This window comes from Miniopterus schreibersii (assembly GCF_964146895.1).
Source record: "Miniopterus schreibersii genome assembly, chromosome: X".
Lineage (NCBI taxonomy): Eukaryota > Metazoa > Chordata > Mammalia > Chiroptera > Miniopteridae > Miniopterus > Miniopterus schreibersii.
Genome location: NC_138104.1, coordinates 19667862 through 19688646, shown reverse-complemented (window position 1 = coordinate 19688646; position 20785 = coordinate 19667862). Strand labels below are relative to the sequence as shown.

Genomic DNA, 20785 nt, shown 5'->3' with positions numbered 1-20785 from the left:
GGCAGCATATCCTTGAAGAAATGTTTTATTTCTTTCCTCAGAATATGACCTACTTTCTCCCTAGGTTACTGTCATTGATTCATTCATTCGGTCTTTCATTTATTCAAGAAATAGTTACTGAGTTCTGTGCTAGGGAACTGGGACACAACAATGAAAAAAACAGGCAAATTGTTGCCCTCATTGAACTTACATTCCAGTAATGGAGATAGACCATAAACAAATAAACAAGCAAAAATATGTTAGGTGATGATAAATGCCATTAAAAAAAAAAATAAAGCAGAGTAAGAGGCTAGATGGTGATGCCTGGAGTGAGAGAAAGAGGCTATTTTAGAAAGGATGATCAGGAAGACCTCTCCAAGGAAGGACCTGAATAAAGGAATGGAGAGAGTCATGAAGTTAACTGAGTAGAGAATGTTTCAGGCAGATTGAATAGCAAGTGCAATGGCCATGAAGAGGGACTGTGACCAGTGGGCTGTGGCAGGGAAGCCTGTGTTGCTGGAACGGAGGAAGCAAAGAAGAAAGTAGGAGGAGATCAGAGAGGTAGAGGGGGCAGTGTGTGTGGTGCCTCATATGCCATTTTAGACTTTGGCATTTGTTCTGAGTGAGATGGGGAGCCATTGGAAGGTTTTGATTGGGGGAGGGGTGTATAAAATTAGTGATGTCTTAGAGATAACTCTGGATGCTGAGTAGACAATAAACTAGATGGGTACAAAATAGAAGTAGGGAAATGACTTAGGAAGCTCTTGCAATTGTCTAGCCAAGAGATGATGGTGACTTGCACTATGATAGTGAGAAATAACATATTCTGAATATATTTTTAGGCAGGGCTAGTATGATTTTCTAAAGGATTAGACATGGGGTATGTAAGAGAGGGGGTAATCAAAAACGATGCCAAGACGATGCTCAGTCTAATCAACCAGGTAAATGGTGATGCCATTTATTGAAAGAAGGCATATTGGGGGAGGAACAGGTTTGGTGTGGGAATAAAGAATTGATAAGTTTGAGCTGCTCATTAAACTTTCAAGTAAATATACAGAGTAAACATTTGAATACATGAGTCTGGAGCTTAGAGGAAAATTCAGTACTAAAGATAAAATTTGAGAGTTAACGGTATATGCATGGTACTTAAAGCCCTGAGACTGAATGAGATTTCCTGGTGATCATTTGTTTAGATTGTATAGCAGGTTTGGCATGGGTTTTTCTAAAACCAGAAAACTAAGAACTTTAGAGAATTACCATAACATTAAAGAAAGATGAATATTTCTTGATTGGAACAATAATCAAATATCACTAGATAAATTAAATGATGTTCTTTGGTATTAATTTTTTTGTCTTCTGCTCTCAATTACAAAAGTACATTACCCAACATGGTCACCTGTCAGAGGAATTCAGTCATTTTTCTTTTAAACTTATTCTAAATTGTTTTAAATAGTCAAAGTTTTACATTGTTAATCACTAAGCTTCTAAAAGCCACATAGTCTTTTATTCACTTTATAAAATTCATTATTATAAAAGCTCTTATAATATCTAGAACTTATCCTTGCCTGGCTGGTGGCATTAGCACATTAAAATATAAAACTTTCTTACTTTTAGACCTTTCATTCCCTTCCTTTTCTATTCAGTTTTGAAGATCATTTAAAAAATTTTGTGCCCATGTGACAACTAGGGGGCAGTAATTGAAGATATACATGGAGAGAAAGCTGTTCAAAGACTTGTATTTCAGGACTCAGAAGACACCCTTAAAAAAGTCCTCAAAACTCATCAAATTGTACATATTAAATATGTGCATTTCTTTGTATATCAATGATACCTTGTTAAGTTGTCAAAAATATATATTTTTAAAATCTTCCTTTTCCTTGTGTCACCAAATTGTTGCACTGATTTCCTATTACTACTACTTTTGATGCCATTGTAATAACCTGGCTATTATTTAACAAGAAAAGAGTGAAAGGGGAGACCAGATAATATAGGCATGCCATTTACACAGCTTTGCCAAAAAACTTCATTTAACATTCTCCAAGACTATTCTCAGCTGACTGATGGGGGAAGGGACTATACAAAGGCAGTTTAGATGCATACCCAGTGAGGTCTATGTGACGTGAGAGGGTGCTTGCCTGTCAATCACACCTGAAATCGAGTCAGTGGCCAGAATGGGCATGGTTATTGCAAGTGCAAGAAACCTGAATATATAAACTTCCAAACAAAGGAAATTCCCTCTCTCTCTCTCGGCTCCAGGGTACCTGGCTCCTGTGACTCCTGTTGCATGAGCATGCTCCCCTGAGCCCACATGACTATGTGGGGCTCCACATATAGACTAATGGACTTTAGCTTGGATACTGAACTTCACCCGGCTGTAACATGGAATGGAAACTCTGGACACTGGCCTTGCTTTTGGCTCTGCTGAACTCTCAGCTGTACCTCTTTCAGGACTGGATTGGGGGAACTGGGACATTACAATCTGAGGAATGTAATTCCATACCTATCAAACCTTCTTCCATCCTCCTGTGGGGGCTTCTGAAAATTCTTATTTCAGTGGCACCCCAAGAACCCCACTCTCATGAACAATGGAGGGTTCCCACTTGTGTACCCTTCTGGCAGCACTTTCAGTTGATTTTTTTGGTAGATTTCCCATTAATCCTTGTGTGCTGTGCTTAAGTGTTGAGAACAAAGTTGGGTACCGTTTTCCTTGGTTTTGAGCTGTTTTCTAGCATATATATGTGACACACATTTAGAAGAAGACACAGAATAGCTGAGAGAAATGCAGATATGTATACTAACCTGATCTTACTAGATTCATAGCTTAGTATATTATCTAAGAGCATTATATCTGGAGTCAGATAACCTGGATTTGAATCTCAGCTCCATCATTTATTAGCTGTGTGATGCTGGATAATGTACTTATCATCTCTATGCCTCAGTTTCTTCACCTTGAAAATGGCTATAGTTATAGGGCTTACTTCACAGGATTGTAATGAGAATTAAATGACTTGACATATGTAAAGTATATACTATGTGCCTGGCACACAGTAGCTTAGGTGTGAATCAAGTAATAAAAGGTTTTGATTGGAACGGTGGACAGAGGGGTGAATAAACTAAAGCTTCACCTCTCCATTTACATGCCAAGATTTACCCCTCATCACCTACTGGAGTTACAAGTCCCAATATTGTCATCACTCCTTTGTCAAGAACTCCCAAAGCAGGAATTTTTTTTCTAAAACTCATTGAGGAATTCAGTCAGAGAAATGGCAGTGTGAGAGATCCCCTTGGTCTCTCCCGTTGGTCTTTCACCTCTCACCTTGAAGTTTCAACAATTCAAACAGCCATAACTCAACAAAGGATTCCCTGCTCAAAGTATAGGCACACCTGAGAGATTTGTGCATTGAAGCATCTAAAGATGGGCAACTGGGAACAAATGGGAAAGGCAAGTAAGGAGAAGGGCTGAGCCTAGCCACGGATGCAGCTCTGCAGCCAGGAGCTCACGATGGTGTGGTTCAGCCTTGAGAGACGAGGCAACTAGTTGTAATGGGAGCTCCCTTCAGCTGGGAGGAGCAAAGATATTCAGTGGGCATCCCTGTAAGAGTGAGTCGTTGGCACTGCAGCTGAGCCCAGAGATCTGGGCAAGGACATAGCACTGGGGTGCTGCCCTGGTTGTCAGGGTGATGGGCAATTCAGACAGAGAAACAAAGCCATGGAGCCCTCTTACCCTGTAGACTCCCAGGGCTCACCTCCCTTTACCCTTGGTGTTGAGTTGTGGAGCAAATTATCTGCAGACCCAAGAACTGGTACCAGAAAATCACTACTTTTCCTGAGCAAAGGGTGTACTCTGTGACTGGTCCTGGGTTGAGGTGCAAGGGGAACACCTACAGAGGCCCGAGGTTGCCATTACTGGGATGGCAAAACAAAGAAGGCAACCATGTTTCCCCAGCCAATCCAAACCCCACACATTGTGGCTAAACTGAGGGTAGCCAGAGAAGACAGGGGTCAAGATTGGGATTTCATAGAGCTAAAAAACTTGATTCAATGCCACCTACTGGAAAATAACAGAATGACCTCTTCATATTAATCTTCTAGAGAAGTGCCACTTATATATAGTTGCCTAGAAAGCAAAAAAATTCAACAAATACCATAAATAACCAAGGTAGAAACACAGTTCAGAAAGAAAAATGAAAAATTTCCAGAAAGCAAATTGGAACACATAGAAATATATGATATAAATGACAGAGAATTCAAGATTGCAGTTTTGAGAGTACTCAACGAGATGTGAGAAAATACAGACAAGCAACTTAATGCACTCAGAAACTTAATTAATGAACAAAATGAGTACTTTACCAAAGAGATTGAAACTTTTAAAAAAACAAACAGAAATTCTGGATATAAAGAACTCAATAAAAGAGATAAAGAATGAACTAGTGAGCATAGGAAATACTGCTGACAAGATGGAGGAAAGAATTAGTGATATCAAAGACAGAATCTAGAAATGACACAGAGGGAAGAAGAGAGGGACTTGAGCATAAAAAATGAAAGAACTCTATTAGAACTATCTGACTCCATCAGAAAAAGCAATATTAGAATAATAGGCATACCAGAAGAAGAAGAGAGAAAGAAGGGAACAGAGAGCCTCTTCAAACAAATAGTTGGTGAGAACTTCCCAAATCTATGGAAAGAGCTAGATCCTCGAATCCAAGAAGCAAACGGAATACCTAGTTACCTCAGTCCAAAGAGGCCTTTTCCAAGGCACATTGTTTTAAACTGTCAAAAACTAATAACAAAGAATTCTCAAAGCAGCCAGGAAAAAGAAGAAAGTAACCTATAAAGGAAAGTCCATTAGGTTATCATCAAATTTCTCAGCAGAAATTCTACAAGCTAGAAGAGAGTGGAACCAAATATTCAAACTACTGAAAGAGAGACATTACCAAGAATAATATACCTGGCAGAGTTATCCTTTAAATATGAAGGAGAAATAAAGACTTCTCCAGACATACAGAAGCTGAGGGACTTTATCACCAGAAGAACTTCATTGCAGGAAACACTCAAGGAGGTTATTCTACCTGAAACAAAGAGCAAAAGATCATGAAACAACAAGTAAGATCACTTATAGCAAAAACAGGGATAATTTGTGACAACAAAAACATAAAAGGGGGAAGCATAAGGGTCTGAATTTGCAAAGGAGGATGGAGATCAGATGCATTCAAAAGAACAAGGGCCACTGTATATATGAAACTTTCTTTTTCATAAACCTAATGGTAACCACAAACACACAAAAAAACAGAGACACATAGATTGAAAAAAGAGAAAACAAAGGAAAGAAGTATGGAATACCACCAAACAAAAATAACAGAAACACAAAGGAAAAGAACCAATGGAGGCACAGAGCTATCAGAAAACAAAAGATTAAATGGTTATAAGAAATCCTCATACATCAATAATTACCCTAAATGTAAATGGACTGAATTCACTGATAAAGAGGCACAGAGTAGCAGATTGGATCAAAAAACAAAACCCGAGGAGGGAAGATGGCCGCCCTGTGAAAAGGAGCAGAGCGCCCCTGCTTCCAGCCACGGACTCGGTTTACTCCTAAAATCCTACGGAGCCAGCTTGGAAAAACCAGAGCAACATACCTGAGTGGACAGAGTGCGAGTGGGGAGCACTGAAGAAATATCATGGAGTCCGGTAAGAGAGGGGGCGCATAGGAAGGGGGAGTGCCCCTTGAAGCCTGTGCTGGGCTCCAAACCCAGAGGCTTGGAGGCTGCAAAGCTCCCTCCCCTCAGGAGTGTGGACCAGCCTCCAAAAGCCGGGATCCCACACCCGGAACTACTAGAGGGGAAGGAGCGCCCTGCACACTGGGCAGAGGGACCCAGGGAAGTGGTGAGTCACGGACAGGTCGGCACCTTCCTAGCAAAACAAAGCTTCTAGTGGCAGCTGCGACCGGCGTCTAGTGCTCGGGGTGCTGACCATAGGAAGGAATGTCCCAAGGTCTGTGGCACCCAAGTGGTAAGGGACCAGAGGACTGTTCCAAGCAGCCGCACACGGGGACCATCTGCCTCCCTGTGGGGCATTGTGTTGAGCCCCAGAAAGCACTGAGTCTGCGTGGTGTGGGGGAGGGGAGGAGCCCTCCACGCCCTGAGCTCTTGGTGCCGAGAGGCTGGGATTGGTGACCAGCCCTGAGGGTGTCCTCCTGCCCTGAGCTCCCGGTGCCGAGAGGCTGGGGTCTGTGACCAGCCCTGAGGGGCGCCCTGGTGGCGCATGAAGCCGCCCCAGCTTTGCTGAGACCAGCTGGGTGGGGAGCTGTGTGGAGCTGACTTTGGGTCCCCTCCCGCTGGGGGCCTTGGTGCGAGGGCAGCGGGACCTAGCAGGGCAGACTCTCTGCCTGTGTATTGCTTTGTGCTTTTGTGAGTCTGGTCTCGGAACTGCCTCCCACCTTCCCCGCGTGCACTGGGCAGACAGACCAGCCGAGGCTGGGATTGGGGTCTGCATAGTAAACAGTCTGAGGGGCGGGCCTGGTGCGACCAGACAACCAGAGCTGAGCAGGGAGGGGTGGAGTCCGCTGGTCTCTCCTGTAGCTGGGAGCACCGCCCCCAACAGGAAAGGGGCAGGTCCCGCTCACTGAAGCCCCAGACACACCCGAAGGGCACAGTCCTGAGGGGGAGGGGAGAGCAGCTCACAGGGGGACATTACAAGAATAAGATTCTCAGGGACTGTTGTTTGGGAGCTGGAGGAAAAGCTGAAAACCCCTGCTGGGGGCTGGGCAGGCAAAGGGATCACCAGGATGTGTTTTTAATTGAACCCACTGAGCCCAGGCTGCTCAAAGCCCATACAGAAAAGGCAACAGGCTGAAATCAGTCTGAAACTGCAGCAGGCCAGAGCCTGGAGAAGTAGAATCAGAGGACAGTAGGGACTGACGAGCTGGCGGTAGAGCAGAGACTAACTCCCGCAGAGTGAGCACCTGACAGCAACACCTCTAAGGAGAGTGATACCCTGAGCTACACTAGCCACCCTGCACCCTAAAGACTCTACAGAAAACTCTGGAGCAAGACCAGGCAACACAAGGTTGAAAAATAGTTGACAAGAGGAGGTGGTTCACAAAGAGTCTCAGATCAACCATCTACCTAAGGACGCCAGAGCCAAACCTAGACGGCTCCTCACATTGGCTGATACACAAATACCTCCCAGGAGAACTGAAATCAGCACACAAAACAGTGGCCCTCAGACAACATAAGTTGCCCAGAAGAAACTCACCTGATTGACTACCTTTTTTTCTTCTGTTTTTTTGTTTTGTTTGGTTTTGGTTTTGGTGTTTTTGGGGTTTTTTTTGGTTTGTTTGTTTGTTCTTTGTTTGTGGGTTTGTTTATTTTTTCTCTTTTTTCCTTAGGAAGAAGAAAAAGGGGAGAAAATTTATTTTTTCTTCTTTTTTAAATTTTATAATAATATTTTTAATTTTTAATTTTTTTAAAAACATTTTTAAACTAAATTTTTTTCCTCTTTTTTATAAAAAAATTTTGTCTTGCTTAGCTTGTTTTTAGTTTTGTTTTGGTTATTTGCTTTGTTTTGTTTTATCCTTGCTTCTCATATCAAGACTTTCTTGATATCCCTGCTTAACGACTGGGACTTTATCATTATAACCAAGTTTACTGCTTTCCTCTATAGCTTCCCCCAAATCTCTTACAGGACTCCCTCCCTGCCTGGGCTACATCTCTCTCTCTCTCCCCTCGATCCATTGGCATAACTTTTTTTTCTTTTTTTACTTTTCTTTCATTCTTTTGTTATCCTCCCTTCTGTATTCCTGTCTTTTTGTTTGATTGTTAGTTTCTGTTATTCCCTTTATTGTACTTTTGTTTTCTCATTTTCAACTATTATCCTATTCCTATTCTCTCCCATAATCTTTTGCTGGCCCTTCTTTCAGAACCTTTTCTCTGCTTCTGTTATCTCCCAGTAGCTTCTCTATTTTTTACATTTTAGTTTATTATTATTGTTTTATAAATTTTCACCAGTATTAACAATAAACATCTCTTTCTCCCTCTAAGTGTTACTTTTCTTTCTCTCTCTCTTTTTTAAGCATTTTGTGTGTGTGTGTATGTTCTCCCTTCACTCTCCCCGTTCTATTTTCACGTGGGTTGTTTTCATTCTGACTGTCAAAATATTTTGTAAGATACCTCTTGTTTCCTGGAAGTTTAGTTGTGTATTGTCCTGCCTTGCCAGCACCCATGCAACAGCTTACACAATGAGGTTGGGGCTGAGACACAGTTAGCCAACCTAAGAGGAGGATTGTCCCAAGGACTGATCAACGACAATCTAAACCCAACCACAATAGGAGAACATAAAGAAACCACAAAAGGAACACCCACAAGAGGGACACGCCTAGAGCAAAGAGGTCAGAAGTATAAGGAAAACACACCTCTGGGCTCCACTGGACCCACAAGACAAAATCCCATCCCACAAGACTGGGAGACAGCAACTATATCTAATATATAGATCCTAACACTAAGAGCTACCAAAATGGGGAGACAAAGAAACAACCCCCAAATTAAAGAAAAGGAAAAATCACCAGGAAAAGACTTTGATGAGATGGAGTTAAGCAAGTTATCAGAAACAGAGTTCAGAGTATTGATGATGAAGATGTTCAAGGAATTTAAGAGGACACTAGATGATAAGATCAAGGACCTTAGTGAAAACATGAAAAAAGAGATACATACCATAGACAAAACTCAGAGAAAAAGAATGCTGTATCTGATATCAAGAATGCACTGGAAGGAATTAAAAGCAGGCTCAATGAAGCAGAGGATAGAATAAGTGACTTAGAAGACAAGGTAGAAAAAAATCACACAATCAGAGCAGCAAAAAGAAAAAACTCTTAAAAAGCATGAGGATGGTCTAAGGGAGCTTTGGGACAACATAAAGCAAAACAACATTCACATTATAGGAGTGCAGGGGGGGGGAAGAAAGCAAGGGATAGAGAACTTGGTGGAGGAAATAATTATAGAAAACTTCCCTAGGCTGGCGAAGGAGAAAGCCACATCAGTTCAGGAAGCACAGAGGGTTCCAAACAAGAGGGATCCAAAGACACCCACTCCAAGACACATCATAATTAAAATGGCAAATGTGAAGGACAAAGAGAAAATATTAAGGGCTGCAAGAGAGAGACAAGCAGTGACCTACAAGGGAACCCCCATAAGGCTGACAGCTGATGTCTCAACAGAGACTCTTCAGGTCAGAAGGAAGTGGCATGAAGTTCTCCAAGTAATGAAAAGCAAGAACATGCAACCAAGATTGCTTTATCCAGCAAGGCTATCATTTAAAATTGAAGGTGAAATAAAGAGCTTCCTAAACAAAAAAAGGCTAAAGGAGTTCAGTATCACAAACCAGCACTGCAAGAAATGCTAAAAGGACTGCTTTAAGAAAAAGAAGGAATAGTGAGAGAAAGGTACATCAGCATAAAGGGAGAAAATGGCATTAAATAAGTTGATATCAATAGTAACCTTAAATGTAAATGGAATAAATGGTCCAATCAAAAGACAAAGGGTAGCTGAATGGATAAGAAAACGGGACCCAAATATATGCTGTCTACAAGAGACTCACCTGAGAGCAAAAGACTCACATAGGCTAAAAGCGAAGGGATGAAGTAAAATATTCCATGCAAATGGAAAGGAAAAGAAAGCTGGAGTAGCAATTCTTATTTCTAACAAAACAGACTTCAAAATAAAGACCATAACAAGAGACAAAGATGGTCACTACATATTACTAAAGGGATCAATATAACAGAAGGAAATAACCCTTATAAACACTTATGCACCCAAATATAGAAGCACCTAAATATACAAAAAATTTCTTGGGGGAATTTAAAGGGGAGATTGACGGCAAGACAATCATAGTGGGGGACTTTAACACCCCACTGTCAGCATTGGACAGATCATCAAGACAAAAAATCAACAGGGAAACACATACCTTAAATGACTCACTAGACCTGATGGATTTAATTGACATTTACTGAACATTTCACCCCAAAAGAGCAGAATACACATTCTTCTCAAGGGTACATGGAACATCCTCAAAAACAGACCACATGTAGGGCACAAGGCAAGTCTCTACAAATATAAGAAGACCGAAATCATATCAAGCATCTTCTCGGATCACAATGCCATGAAACTAGAAATCAACCACTATAAAAAAACTCAAAAGTATTCAAACACATGGAGGGTAAATAGCATGTTATTAAACAATGAATGGGTTACCAATGACATCAAGGAAGAAATCAAACACTTCATAGAAAGTAACGAAAATGAACAACCTAAAACCTATAGGACACCTATGGGCGAAAGCAGTCCTGAGAGGAAAATTCATAGCATTACAGGCCTATCTCAAGAAACAAGAAAAAGATCTAATGAACCATCTAACACAACAACTAAAAGAACTAGAAAGAGAACAGCAAGAAAAGCCCCGAGGAAGTAGAAGGAAGGAAATAATAAAGATCAGAGCAGAAATTAATAACATAGAGACTAAAAAAAAAAAAATACAATAAATCAATGAAACCAAGAGCTGGTTCTTTCAAAAGTTAAATAAGATTGATGCACCTTTAGCCAGACTTACTAAGAAACAAAGAAAGAGGACCCAAATAAATAAAATCAGAAATGAAAGAGGTGATATAACAACTGACCCACCAGAAATACAAAGGATTGTAAGAAAATATTATGAGCAACTATATGCCAACAAATTGGACAACATGGGGGAAATGGGCAAATTCCTAGAAGCATACAACCTTCCAAAGCTGAATCAAGAAGAGGCAGAAAACCTGAATAGGCTGATAACAACTAATGAAATTGAAGCAGTAATCAAAAAACTACCCAGCAAATACAAGTCCTGGACCAGATGGATTTACAGGCGAGTTTTGCCAAACATTCAAAGAAGAATTAACACCTAGTCTATTCAAACTATTCCAGAAAATTCAAGAGGAGGGAAAACTCCCAAACTCTTTTTATGAGGCCAGAATCATCCTAATCCCAAAACCAGATAAAGATACTACAAAGAAAGAAAATTATAGGCCAATATCCCTGATCAACATAGATGCTAAAATCCTCAGTAAAATACTAGCAAACCGGAACCAGCAATACATTAAAAAGATCATATATTATGACCAAGTGGGATTTATTCCGGGGTTGCAAGGCTGGTACAACATCCACAAATCAATAAATGTGATACATCACATAAACAAAATGAAGGACAAAAATCATATCAATAGATGCAGAAAAAGCATTTGACAAAATCCAGCACCCATTTCTGATAAAAACTCTCAGCAAAGTCGGAATAGAGGGATCATACTTCAACATGATAAAGGCCATATATGACAGACCTACAGCCAACATCATATTCAATGGGCAAAAACTAAAACCATTTCCATTAAACCAGGAACAAGACAGGGATGTCCACTTTCACCACTCTTATTCAACATAGTACTGGAAGTCCTCCACATAGCCATCAAAGAGGAATAAAACATAAAAGGTATCCAAATTGTAAAGGAGGAAGTAAAACTGTCATTATTTGCAGATGACATGATATTGTACATAGAAAACCCTAAAGACTCCATCAAAGTACTACTAGATTTGATGAACAAATTTGGCAAGGTAGCTGGATACAAAATCAACATCCAGAAATCAATGGCATTCTTATACACCAACAATGAACTTTCAGAGAGAGAAATTAAAAAAGCAATACCATTTACCATTGCAACTAAAAAAATAAGATACCTAGGAATTAACTTAACCAAGGATGTAAAAGACCTGTTCTTGGAAAACTACTGAAAAAAGAAATAGAGGAAGATTTAAACAAGTGGAAGAAAATACCATGCTCATGGGTTAGAAGAATTAATATCATTAAAATGTCCATACTACCCAAAGCAATTTATAAATTCAATGCAATTCCTATTAAAATACCAACAGCATATTTCACAGACCTAGAACAAACATTTTGAAAATTTATATGGAACCAAAAAAGACCCTGAATAGCTGCAGCCATCTTGAGAAAAAAGATCAGAGTCGGAGGGATCACATTACCGGACTTCAAACTTTATTACAAAGCCACTGTAATCAAAATGGCCTGGTATTGGTACAACAACAGGCTTATAGATCAATGGAACAGAACAGAGACCCCAGAAATATACCCACGCCATTATGGTCAGTTAATATTTGACAAAGGAGGCAAGAGTATCCAATGGAGTAAAGACAGTCTCTTCAATAAGTGGTGCTGGGAAAATTGGACAGATACATGCCAAAAAGTGAAACTAGACAAGCAACTTTCACCATACACAAAAATAAACTCAAAATGGATAGAAGACTTAAATGTAAGTCATGAAACCATAAAAATCCTGGAAAAAAACAGGCAGTAAAGTCATAGACATCCCCCGTAGTGGACTTTTCACTGATACATCTCCTAGGGCAAGAGAAACAAAAGAAAAAAATAAACATATGGGACTACATCAAACTAAAAAGCTTCTGCACAGCAAAAGAAAACAGCCTCAAAATACAATGGCTCCCCATGGTCTGGGGAAACATATTTGCCAAGGATATATCTGATAAGGGGCTCATTTCCAAAGTGTACAAAGAACTCATAGTACTCAGCAAGAGGAAGACAAACAACCCAATTAAGAAATGGGCAAAGGACCTGAATAGACACTTCTCCAAAGAGGACATACAGATGGCCAAGAGACGCATGAGAAAATGCTCAACGTTGCTAATCGTCACAGAGATGCAAATTAAAACCACAATGAGGTATCACTCCACACCTGTCAAAATGGCACCATCAACAAATCAACAAATGGCATGTGCTGGCTAGGGTGTGGAGAAAGGGGAACCCTAGTGCACTGCTGATGAGAATGCAGACTGGTGCAACCACTATGGAAAACAGTATGGAGGTTCCTCATGAAATTAGAAATGGAGCTGCCTTTTGACCCAGTGATTCCACTCCTAGGAATGTATCCTAAGAATCCTGAAACACTAATCAGAAAGAATATATGTACCCCGATGTTCATAGCAGCACAGTTTACAATAGCCAAGATCTGGAAACAGCCCAAGTGCCCATCAGTAGATGAGTGGATAAAAAAGCTGTGGGACATTTACACCATGGAATACTATGCAGCTGTAAAGAAGAATCTCGTACCCTTTGGGACAGTATGGATGGACCTAGAGAAAATTTTGCTAAGTGAAATAAGTCAGGCAGAGAAAGACAAACATCACATGATCTCGCTTATATGTAGAATCTAAAGAACTAAAACTGATGAACAGAATAGATTCAATGACATGGAAGCATAGATGAGACTGACGAATGTCAGAGGGATGGAGGAGGGAGGGTGGGTGGAGGAGGAGAGAGTAACTAAAGAATCTATATGCATATATGCACAACCCAAGGACACGGACAATGGTGGGGAGAGGGACTGGAGAGAGGGATGGGATGGGATGGGATGGAACGGGTCATTGGGGAGAAAAAGGGACATCTGTAATATTTTAAACAAAAATAAAATTAAAAAAAGAGAGAGGGGAAAAAAAGACACAAAAAAACCCTCCAACCATTTGCTGTCTTCAGGAGACACATCTAAGCTGCAAAGACAAGGTTAGATGCAAAGTGGAAGAGTAGAAAATGATTCTCCAAGCAAATAACATTCACAGAAAAGTAGGTGTAGCCATACTTACAAGTGACAAAATAGACTTCAAGATAACAAAGGTAACAAAAGACAAAGATGGACATTTTATAATGATAAAGGGGACACTACATCGAGAAAACATAACACTTCTTAATATATATGAAACCAACCAGGGAGCACTGAAATACATAAAGCAACTACTCACAGTACTAAAGGGAGAAACTGAGAAAAACACAGTCATACTTGGGGACCTTAATACACCATTGACAGTTCTAGACAGATCATCCAAACAGAAAATCAATAAAGAAATATTGGCTTTAAATGACACATTAGACCAAATGGACATAATTGACATTGACAGAGCCTTTCATCCCAGAACATCAGATTATACAGTCTTCCTCAGTGGACATGGAACATTCTCAAGGATAGATCATATGTTGGGTCACAAAACTAGACTCAATAAATTCAAGAAAATTGAAATTATACAAAGCATATTCTCTGACCACAATGCCTTGAAATTAGAAATCAACAGCAAAAAGGAAGTAAAGAAACCCATAAACATGCAGAGTTTAAAATCCTTTGATATTCACATAGAGTATTTAAGAGGTCAGTGTGGGGAAATAAGCTGGTATGTGTTAGTCTTTCACATTTGCACAACATGACTAATTCTTATCTTGAGTATTTTGCAAAGTACAGAGACTAGGACTGGTAAGTTTTAGTGATGTGTAAGAAATAAATGTTTGAATACATGGATGCATGCATAAATGAAACTTGAAAATCTCAAAAGAGGGAGGGTAAACATAATGAAAAGGTATCAAAAGGGAAGGAGATGGGAAAGCAAGAATTACTAAACCATCAAAGATCTCATTCCCACACTTGACGAATGTTCCTAAGGCTCCTGAATTTTTTTTTTTTAAGTAAGAGGAACTACTTGCAGTAAATGCTTAACAGAAATCCCACAAGTTCCACTGTTGATATAACAGAGGCCCTTCCTTTGGCAAAAAAATGAAGCAGAGTGTTCTCAGGATAGGATACCACATTCACAGATAATTGTGAGTCCCCAAACATTAAATAACAATGGCCTGGTCCCTTCCCTGGTTTATTAATTTCATATTCCAGACTGGGATGCAGAATCTTAGGGACCCAGAAGATAGAATAAAGGATTGTAAGAAAGTCAGTGTAGAAAAGCAGTTATCATTTCCACTTCTTCCTAAAGGTTGAAAAACCTGAATCAGGGAAAGGGAGTAATGGAAAATATTCTACTAATCTTCCAAGTAAAATTTGTCACACATGCCAACCTGACTTGTGATATTTGTAGCATTTATTAACACTTAAATATCTTTTGCACCTTTTAATAAGTATTAAAGTGTCATTTTTTCCTGAATGACCTAAGTGATGAGGTGGCCAAATGCAAGTCTTCAGAAGCCTTTACAAAGTCCTCACTCATATACCCACAAGTCAGATAAGCATTGCACAAAGTACAGAACGGTGTATAATGTCTACCTTTGGGAAGTAGGAGGAAATAGGGAAAACAAAGGGTGGGTCCTGGGGAGTATGGAATCAAGGGCTAAGCTGTTGTGGGTGGTCCCTAAGAGCATTCAGAAGAGGCAAAGAAGGGAGAGTACACACTACTCTCCTGAACTCCATTATATCAAATTGTTTACTAAAAATTTCACCTGAATGTCTCACAGGCAAACTCTGGACATGTGCAACTCTGAGCTCATCATCTTCTTCTCTCACCTAGAGCTGAGCCTCCTACTATGTTCCAGATTCAAGAGAATGACACTGCTGCCTAGTTGCTCAAGCCAGATAAGATAATCCTTGTTCTCTCCCTGTATTTCATTCACCACAACCAATCCAACATGAAGTCCTGTCAATGCTATGTCCTAATTACCTCTTGAATCTGTCCACCTCTCTCTATTCCCACCACCATGGCCCTAGCCAAGAATGTCATCATCTTCTTCATGATGCCTCTTAACTGGGCTTCCTGCCATCATGTTTAACCTCTTCCAACCCATTCTCCACTTAGCAGCCGCACAATTTAAAAGTAAATTGGACTTGGTTATCCTTCCACTTACAACATATTCTACTGCTCTTCAATTTCCATGCAACAGGGTTCATGGTATACAAGGCACTTTATGATTTAACCTCTGCTTATCTTCTTTACTTGGATCCCTTCACACCTCAATAACATCATACCAAACATCTGGCATTTCCCCAGATATCTCATGAATTTCTTATGCTTGCTTTTGATCTGGAAGCTCCCTCAAAATGTAGTAGGGCAAGCATGCTAGCAAGAACTCCAGTTGGGGAATACTCTCAAAAATCCAAGGAAAAGATAATGAGATCTTCCTATTTATCATTCGAAACTCCACTCAGACATCATCCCCTTGCTGAAACTCATAGCCTGGATTTCCACAAAACCATATGGAAAAAAATGCTTCCTGCTATCATAGTATTTAGTAGACTGCATCATAGTTATCTCTTTAATTCCTTACTCCCTTGGACTGGGTGGAAAGCTTCTTGAGGGAAGGAAATATATTTTTACTCATCTTTGAGCTCTTGGAGTCTGACACACAGTGCATAGCTTGACAATTCTCATTTGCTATGTCACTCAATACTTAGTGACAGAGACGGACTCCAATTCCAAGCTATGTAGATGCTGCTTGCTATGAACACCTTAGAAAAAATTCAATAGCTGTGAAAAATTCAATAGCTGTGAAAAATTCAATTGTTGTGAAATCTTTTTTTATAAGGTTTGGTGGAACACATTTAATTTCTTAACTACCATTTATAATATTTAATATGAATCAAATTCCCATGATATCAACCATTTGTTTATATTTTCATGCATGGTAAATTAGTATGTCTCCCTTGTCTTCCTCATCCCTTATTCTAGAAGAGTACCCCCAAAAAGGTCATCTCTAAAGTCAGGAAATATCTTCTGTATGAGTCTCCCTTTGTCATGTCACCTTTCTTGTGTCCCTCTTCTTTAAAGAACATACTCTTCTGAATCATCTCTCACTTCCATATGGCTATAACACTTCTATGGACCAAAAGATTCTTAGCACTAACAGATATGTACCTACTCATGTCACCTCACCAAATAACCACCCAAACAGAGAAAGATTTAGTGGTGTGTGTTGTAAAGAGCACTAGATTATGAGTTAGGGGACCTGAGCTTTGACCCTAATGCTACCACTGTTACATTGGATACAAACTTCCTTTTCTCAGGACCTCAATTTTCTCAACAGTAAAATAAGCTTGAGGACCTTTAAAGTCATACCCTACTCTAATTATTCTCCAAAAATACTTTAAAATAAATTTTGCTTTAGTACAAATACATTTATTTATTTATTTATTTATTTATTATTAAAAATATTACAAATGTCTCTTTATCTCCCCAATGACCCATTCCACCCAAATACATTTATTTTATGCAATTTTATTATACATTTTAAGAAAATTAAAACTTACCTTTCCAAATGTGTGAGATTCAGCCACTTCTTGTGAATTGTCTGTACAAGTCCTATGTAAGGAGAATTATTTAGGTTAAAAGCAAATAAAGTTATAGGAAAAGAACATTAAATGTCGTAACTTTCTGACAATATCTGTGGACATTATTCAATACTGTTTTCTATCACAAAAAGTTTAAGGTAACAGAACTGTGAACAGGCACCGTTCACATTGTTTTAATCATCACCAATGAAATCATTACTACTGGCACAGTGAAAAAAAACCCATATTGCCTGGTCAGGGTCGCTCAGCGGTTGAGCATCAACCTATGATCCAGGAGATCGCGGTTCGATTCCTCATCAGGGCACATGCCCAGGTTGTGGGTTCAACCTCCAGCAGGGGGCGTGCAGGAGGCAACTGATCAATGACTCTCATCACTGATGTTTCTAACTCTCTCTCTCCCTCTCCCTTCCTCTCTCTGAAATCAATAAAATATATTAAAGAAAAACAAACATACTGAGCTATTACTCAGACTGTCATATGTTTTGAAATGAACTACTAAAGGTTATCATTTGTTTACAGAAGGTATATATATTTTAAATATCACTTAACCAGGAGGTTAAATACAAATCATGCCAGTCTACTCCAACATTATACAAAGACAGCATGATTCCAAAAGAACTGATGTACCAAATGCAGTGCTGCAGAAGAAACCCTAGAGTCAGTAGGTCTTGCTTCTACACTGCCCATCACAGATGAATGTGACTTTCTCCTATTTATAAACCTCTCTAGTAAGAAGAGTCCACAGGACTTTCCTCAGGAACCACTTCCAGTGTTTCACAATCAAGATTCCTACTTAAGTCTAACCAAAATCTCTCATGGCCTTTCTTAAGTCTATTTAATCATCTAAGAAGAAAGAGATTTTGTTGACTATTCACTGCATCTGACATAGATATTTTAAGATAATCATTAAATTATCCCTCAGGCTTCTCCTCTCCTGGGTTAAGGAACACTGTTCCCTCCACATTTCCCTCAGGGTACACCTCATATCCTGTGACTGCCCTTTGTTTCTGTAAGCAGATGACTTGCTTCATTCAGGGTCTGGTCACGTCTTCCTAGATTTGAGTTTCCCTTTCATGCTTTGCCCTCTAAAACTCAGGAGAATGTATTTAGTGTTCCCATGGTGTCTATAGAATCAGTTCCTTCCCTAAAATTTTATCTCCCAGAATAATATTGAGCAATATGGCCCAGATTATCCAAATACAGCTGTATTACTGCAGTGCAAAAAATACAAATTAGAAAAAATTTGAAAGTCCTGACTCCAGCTTACAAAATAAAGGCAATTCAGTTTTTTTGCGGTATTCCTGTCCAGAGGCCAAGAAATTATTCAAGTGGTATTTCTCAGGAAACAAATGTTTAGACTCCTGGGAGGAAGCCAGAAATCTGGAGTAGTGATGTGGTTCTTGGCTACTCTCAATTCTTATGTCACCAGAGAAGTATTTTGGCTGAGCACTACATACTCGTCCTCATTTCCAGACCACATCATTTTATGAAGTTAGATTCTTTGGAGAATTGCATAGTGCATCCCAAGGTGCATTTTTATGGTCTAATCACCATATGTTATATATTTCAAACTTGAACTTCTGGAATGTATGAAGGTTCTGCCAATATATAAAGCTGACTTTATATTATGCAATAGCACAAAGAACTAATGCCTCTCCAAAGTGTTTGACTTATATTGCTGAATCAGGCTCTCAGCAAGAGAAAGGAATGGTTCCCCTCCGAATTTAACCCTGACATGGCTTACAATTGGGACCAACCCTACACATAGGCAGAATACGTATCAGTCTGGTTTAGTACCTGACTTGGTCCTTTGGGTTCCCATATGTCTCCTTCTCAATTAAGACCTACACTATGGCCACATTATTTAGAATTGCAACCTGTACCTTCCCCCAACACACACACACACACACACACACACAGCACACCATCTCTATATTTTTCAAAGCATGTATTTCCTAGTTAATGAGTTGGTTCTTTTGTCATTTATTGCCCGTCTCCCTCCCTTAGACTGTAAGCTCTATGCAGTAGGTATTTTTGTCTATTTTGTTCACTGATAATGTCCAGATACTGAAAACAGTACCTGAGGCACATTAAGTGCTCAAAAAATATGTTCTAAACATGTGAATGAGTTGAACAATCCCTATAAGGGATAGCTAGCATACAGATTAGCACTATGACAAGCTCTATCTTGATATACTAGTGGAGGCATCAATCACTGGTTAAAGAATTAAGTTGAAAACAGAAATAGTAAGTATAATTTATCCAATTGCAATTATTGGATGTTGCTTTTATTTATTTTTAAATATTTATTTAGTGCTTACAAGTTGCATTTCATCATTATTGAATTAGGTATATCTATTCATATCCATAATCACATATGTAGTATTTTTGAACACTTAGACAAGGGCACACATGCAAGAAGTGAAAGGGGTAAAGGAGGAGAGTAGTAGAAGGCAAGTGAAAATAAAATGGAGATAAGCATGGATCCATTTGTGAAGTGGTAGCAGCAATTGGTTTGTGGGGAGCTGAAAAGAGTACAAAAATGTTCAGGGGAAAAATGAGAGGTGATGTCAGAGCATAATCAGAAAATATCTCGCCTGGATCTCTCATGTACCTTAATTTTGATCAGGTGGATAAGTCAACCTCACTCCATATAAACCTCGCTCCTTTTAGTCCTACTTCTGGGGTCCCTACCTATTAAAAACCTGAGATTTTAATACTGAACTCTTTCCTCCCAACGTGACACATTTCCCTTGTTTCATTAAGCTACTATAGCTCATTTCCTCACATGGAAATAGAGGGGGGGAAGGAAGGAAGGAAGGAAGGAGGGAAGGAAGGAAGGAAGGAAGGAAGGAAGGAAGGAAGGAAGGAAGGAAGGAAGGAAGGAAGGAAGGAAGGAAGGAAGGAAACCCAGAGATATTTGGTTACTGTAGTTAACAAAAATAGAAATGAAGTATTAGAATTGCCTTCTCTTGTGACCGAAAGCCTTCACATTCTCAGGATATTAGTTCTCAAACAGAACAGGAAAGCTTCCCCATTGGTTTCCTTTTTGTGCTGTCCATTTTCAGTTCTTACCTCCAAATGAGTTATTTTTTTGTTTTGTTTTTAAATATATCTTTATTGATTTCAGAGAGAGGTAAGGGAGAGTGAGAGAGAGAAACACCAATGATGAGAGAGTCATTGATGGGCTGCCTCCTGCATGCCCCATACTGGGGACGAGCCCGCAACCCGGGCATGTGCCCTGACCAGGAATCAAACCGCGATCTCCTGGATCCTAGATCAATGCTCATCCGCTGAGCCACACCTGCTGGACTCACCCCATTTTCTACATGAGGAAAATAAAAGTGAATTTTCCAAGATCACATGACCAAAAATTATCTGTTTGGTAATAAAACTCAGGCTGTTTTAATCCTTGCTTCATTTTAATGCTGGCTGGGAGCTTCTATTTCCATTTAGCAGAGATTAATTGAGCACTTATTTCTGCAAAACCAAGAGACAAACATAAGACATAATTCCTCTCCCCTCAAGGACATTAGTAGTTAGCATAGAAAACAAACGTGTAAATAAATATTGTTAATATAGTAAGATAAGGAATTGTATTAAGACAGTGGTCTCCAGACTTTGTAGAGAATAAACTCCATT

The 20785-nt window shown here is 39.5% G+C and overlaps 1 protein-coding gene across 9 annotated transcripts in view; it reads right to left on the bottom strand.

The window, feature by feature from the left end:
* Window positions 1–17833, bottom strand: part of IL13RA2 (interleukin 13 receptor subunit alpha 2) — a 70816-nt gene extending 52983 nt beyond the window's left edge. For 3 of the 9 annotated variants that reach the window (XM_081125256.1, XM_081125263.1, XM_081125262.1), the window contains exons 1-3: window positions 17771–17833; window positions 17102–17153; window positions 4928–5048 (exon numbers count right to left, since the gene is read on the bottom strand). The gene's annotated coding sequence lies outside the window, so the exon portion shown is untranslated. Of the gene's footprint in view, window positions 1–4031; window positions 4097–4927; window positions 5049–7236; window positions 7365–17101; window positions 17154–17770 lie in introns of all 9 variants that reach the window. The other 6 variants (XM_081125261.1, XM_081125258.1, XM_081125259.1 and 3 more) reach the window with 4 other exon arrangements.
* Window positions 17834–20785: the final 2952 nt, after the last annotated feature.